Raw genomic sequence first — 6045 nt, forward strand, 5'->3', positions numbered from 1 at the left:
TCAAGTTCAAGCTCGCTCGAGTAGGAAAAAAAGAAAAGGGGACCCCCTTCACGATTTCAGAGGAAATTGATTTAATACCTTTGTTAAAAAGGGTGAGATGTGTTTTGTCCTGAACACGGGCCATAACAATCCTCGCACTAATGGCATGAGACCGAGCTATTTAAAAGTTGCTGACCTAAATACGACTGGTGGAAATCACTAATCTACCTCTAAATGCGTCATTTATAACAAGCGATGAAAGACAGACAGACAAGTTCAGAAACATTGTTAGATTTATGACTCCTACTAGACAAAATTGCAAAGTTTACATTCTGCATCAGAGACGTTGCTACAGGGGGAGGATGTGGAGCATATGAGTTGGGTGGATCATGGAAGGGAGAAAAGGATGATAGGATAAGTAGGCCTTGCAATTTCCCTATATGTGGCATCCTCAGATCCCCATATTCCTATAGGCCCCTATAGGCTCCTCCTCTTTTTTTTTTAAATCTCTTTCTTTCTTTCTTTCTTTCTTTCTCGGCCTTCCTTCCTTCTTTCCTTCCTTCTTTCTTTAGTTCTTTCTTTCGTTCTTTCTTTCTTTCTTAATTCTTTCACTCTCTCTGTCCAATTGCTTTAATTGCATACCTATATCATTAAGCAGCTGGTCCCATCCCTGATTCAAGATGGCAATAATAATTAAGCAGAGTACAACTCTCTGGGAATTATCTCGGTTAGGTAAGAATACTTGATTCATATTCACCAAAAAGCCGACGAAACCCGATAGGTGCCGTTTATTCCAAGACCCAATTAAACCTCTTGTAGATTGGATTATAAAACAATGTCTTGCTATACCTGAGAGAAATGCTAAATTTAAACTTTGACGAACCAGCTAGTGTTGCCGGTGGGTCATTGATATCAATGAACAAAATTGATGACACATTTACACACTTTGTTGAAATATTTATTTCATTGGAAACTTTATTTTCATAAAAAAATGATCAAACAAAAAAAATCAAACACAAAAGAATAATGACCTGTAAAATATACATGTTATATGTTCTGCCTTCAAATTTATGTTCATGAATGATATAGGTCTACGCCAGCGTTTTAAAACATGTTGTCCACTTAAAAGGGTACTCCAGGCTAAAAAATAATTATATGTAATTAAATAGAATAACATTTTCCAAGCAAAATACTGAAAATTTCATCTAAATCCGACAATAAAGAACAAAGTTATAGAATTTCAAAGTTTAACAATGTTTTGTGAAAACAGTTATATGCAAATCGTCATGAATATTCATTAGGTGGGCTGATTATGTCACAATCCCAATTTCCCTTTTCTCATGTTATTACATGAAATCACATTTATTTCATATTTTCATACATTTGTGTATGATATATGTCTCCTTATCATAAAATAAGTTACAGCAATAAATAATTATTTAATGCATATTAAATCAGTTGTCAATTCATTTCTTCTTTTTTTCTTGGAGGATAGAATTTGAATGATTTCATAAATACAAAAGAACAAGTGGGGATATGGCATCATCAGTTTGCTCATTGAATTTTCATGAAGACATGCATAGAACTGTTTCACCGAAATAATGCAAATCCTTATAGTGTCTTACTTCTCACCTTCGTTATTCCTTATCCAATTTTGATGAACTTGTCAGTTTTTTTTGTCCGATTTTTCTTTATCTGTTCAAATCTTATTTTGTTCAGCCTGGAGTACTTCTTTAATTCGTTGGAAAGCATTAAGGTCAGTCTCAAGATCTGCCATAATTTTAGGAGGGGAATTCATGAATTTAAAAACTAAATATTATAATTTTTAGGCCTATATCATCTCTTATTTCATGGAGGCCTTATTTTTAATGTACGTCCAATCAAAATTGGCAAAATTAAGTAAAAAGTTGATAAGCACTATTAAAGGTCCTCATTCATCACTCAAAGAATGATAATTCATTTTTTTCTCATCTGAATCATTAGTGGTAACAATGGCCGTTATTCAATGAGCCTTACACTCTTATGTTAATTTTTCCCTATTTCGTTCATCGGTTATTGAAAATTTGCTTGGGAAGTCTATACGAGCTACTTTAGATTTCACCAATCATGATCACTCAAAATATTAATAAGGTCAGTGGCGGATCCGGGTAGGGGCACATTCCGACCCGTGCCCCCTTTCAGAGCCATAACAATTATTTGTAAGGGAAATATGTCATGCATTCCCAAACTGAGGAACCCCCCTTCTTTTTTCTTTGCTTGTCAAATTTTTCATGACATAAATCACCATTAATTGGGAATAAAGACTCTTTTTTTGGGGGGGAGGGTTGCCCCTCTTTTTGAAAATCCTGGATCCGCCCTGAAAAAGGTAAGAAATTTTGAAGAAGAATACTAGCCATTAATCATGACAGGTGCTGATTATTATTATTATTGTTATTATCATTATCATTATTATTATTATTTTATTATTATTATTATTATTATCATCATTATTATTATTATTATCATTATTATTATTATTATTATCATTATCATTATCATTATCATTATTATTATCATTATTATTATCATTATCATCAGTATTATTATTATTATAATTATTATTATCATCATCATCATTAAGTTATGCACTACACTTTATTCATTCAAGGCTGTTTTGAAGAGAAATACACTGTTAAAATATAATACCTAAAATCTCGGTGTGTAATAATACGTATCAACCGACATTACAACCCCCCCCCCTCCGCACTTGCACTCTCGCACACTTGCACTTGCACTTGCACTTTTATCAACATGATTATAACTTCCTCATTTTAATTTTTCTTTCCCTATCTACTTTTTTGGTAATATTCCTATTATTTTGTGCAATAAAAGATAAGTCTCTTTTATTGCACTGTTTGTCTGATTTTCCTTCCCCTTTCCTTTTGAGGCCTTTATAAATTTCAAGCTCTAAGCTTAAGATGAAGGTCTCCCACATTTCAAAATGTATTATGTTGATATTTGTATATATATAATTTTTTCCTGCTATTTATTTTAATAATTTAAAAAAAAAAAATTATCAGGTATAAATATATTTCAATTAGATTGTTAGATTGTATACATGCATATGTTATTAATTATATCATTTGCTTATTGTTATGTTATGCTAAGAAAAAAATGATCACACTTGTATATACTTTTTTTTATTGGAATGTGCAAATAAATAAATCAAATCAAATCAATCATCAATGATTATTATCTTTACTATTATTAGTTCTCGGTTGATCTTAATGGGGGAGAGGGAAGTTTCATTACATACAAAAAATGTAGTTAACAAACCGTTACCAATCAATTGGTGAATATGACACCTCCCATGCACCCAAATGGAATCCTCTACTTTCAACCAATTTTAACTTATTACCAATTGAGTTTGAAAACCATAGGTCCCATATGCCTCTCTGTATAAAGGGGATAACCTATATATAATCATATTTAAAAAAATATTTTATATTTGTTGGTAAATTTAAGCCCTTCCTTTGTTCGCATCAGTGATCTCGATCATCTCGTCTTGGTATCACTCAGATGGCATATTTCAGATCAGTTATTGAAAGAGTCTCCATGCATCATCATCAATATTTCCAGTGCTCATCAATGGATAATATGGGACTGAAAAAATGAAATTAAATGACAGAAATGTGAGCCCAAGAAAATGGGAGTGAGGTTGTGGGCATGGACAAGTATAGTATAGACTCAGACAAAGAAGATAAAGGGTAAGGTTTGGTATGGCTTGCAAAGACTTTATGCACTGGCGGATCCAGGGGGGGGGGGCACATCCAGCCCGTGCCCCCCTTTTGAGAGGCACAATTAAAATTTGTAATGTAAAAATGCCGTTAAAACAGAGGTGTGCCCCCCCCCCTGGAAAGTGAAGACCTTTTTTTTCTTTTTTTTTTGCTTCTCAAATTTTTCCTCGAGAAAGTGTGCCCCCCCCCCTTCGAAAAAATCCTTTGATCCGCCCCTGACTTTATGGACTGTATATAGAGACCCCCGAGAAACCCCCAGAGTACAAACGAAAAATGTAAATCATGTAGATGTTATGCAATAAATATGTATTCGCAGGATATGAAAGATTACAAATTTCTTGAATCAATCATTAGCATGTCTATTCGTTTAACAATTAAGTCTCACGTAACTAACCCTGGTTTGAAAATACAGAAAGAAACAAAAAGAGAATAATATATATGATTGAGCAGAGGATAATATATATGATAGAAAGAAACTATATGATTATAATCAAGTATATCAAAAACGAATAATCAAAGTTAACTTTTTTCTCAGAGGACTGCATAGATCTGTGGGGGGGGGGGGGGGACAAACATAATTATGATTTGTTTATGAACAGAAAAATGGAGTCAAATGTTTTTACCATACCTGTACCCCTCCTCATCTTTCCCCCTTCTAATCTCTTTGCTTCTGTGTACTTACATTTAGGATGTTAACTGTTTTGTCCCCCTCCCCACTCTCTATCCATGTCCCTCACTTTACTCCCTCTCTCATTGTTAAAGGTCAAGTCCACCCCAGAAAAATGTTGATTTGAATAAATAGAGAAAAATCAAACTAGCATATAACGCTGAAAATTTCATCAAAATCGGATGAGTTTTTAAAGTTTTGCTTAATTTCACAAAATAGTTATATGCACATCCCGGTCGATATGCAAATGAGACAGTCGATGATGTCCCTCACTCACGATTTCTTGTTTTTGTTTGAATTATACATTATTTCATTTTTTTACAGATTTGACACAAGGACCAACTTGACTGAACCATATAGTACTATATAGTGATAATTCCACATGTTCAGAGAGAAATTAATCGTCGTTTCACTTGGCAATGAGGAGAAAATTTGAAAATTTCATATAATAAAATACAAAAGAAATAGTGAGTGGATGACGTCATCAGTCTACTCATTTGCACATCGACCAGGATGTGCATATAACTATTTTGTGAAATTAAGCAAAACTTAAAAATGTCATAACTTTTTTCTTTTACATCCAATTTTGATGAAATTTTCAGTGTTATGCTTGCTGAATTTTTCTCTTTTTATTCAAATCAACCTTTTTCTGGGGTGGACTTGTCCTTTAAAGACGTCACCATCTTCCCATACCCATCCCCTGCTGTATCTTCGTCTGCTCCTCCCTCGCTCCTTCTTCATCTTAACTTTCTTCTATTGGCCTACATGCAGCTTTAGTTCTGTCTTATGCAAAGTTTACTTTCCATGTATTTAGGCCACCCGTAACATTTGATTATCTCATTTTTAAACTGCATTATCATCAATCTCAATATTTCCATATATATATTCATTGTGGTTACTTCCATAGCAAGTGACTATTCCATCATTCTGAATATCATACTGATCAGCGATCGATCAAATACTCTTTTTGGGCTATGCAGAGCTGCACAGATCTGATATGTTGGGGGAAGTGTGGAAGCGGGGGTGGTGGAGGGGCTGGGCAAGGCACTGGGAACGAATTTGGCAGGGGGTGCTGAAACTTTAATACAAGCACAAAAAAGGGTTTCACTACAAAATGAAGGTCGTTTTGGTGCCAAGAAATTTGACAAGCAAAAAAAAAGTGTTCGACTTAAAATGTCAGTCATTTTCCTTATATTTTTCAAATTTGCCACACCTACCTAAATCCCAGGGGGTGCTGCCTATGGAGAATGATACACACAACACCCCCTGAGAAAATCATAGGGGTGCTGTAAAGCACCCCCGCTTCTCAGGGCCATGGGGCCGGGATTGTATTCTCTATATGCATAATCATATTTCCATGCCTCATAGTCATTTAATAATATAAATCACTTGCATGCCATGCTTCTCTGATTTCCTTTACTAATGCCCCCATTTTCCTCAATATATTCTCCCTTACATCAGATTTTATCCATGGAGCCTGTCATATTGTGAAATGGTGATACTGTATAATGGTAAACTCCAAATTTTACAAAGAGGGTACAACTTCAATTACATAGCTATCATGAAATAGCTTCTAAATATAGGACAGGGCAACATTAATTTGCGTAGATATGCATGCATAAG

This window comes from Lytechinus pictus, chromosome 2, assembly GCF_037042905.1.
Source record: "Lytechinus pictus isolate F3 Inbred chromosome 2, Lp3.0, whole genome shotgun sequence".
NCBI lineage: Eukaryota > Metazoa > Echinodermata > Echinoidea > Temnopleuroida > Toxopneustidae > Lytechinus > Lytechinus pictus.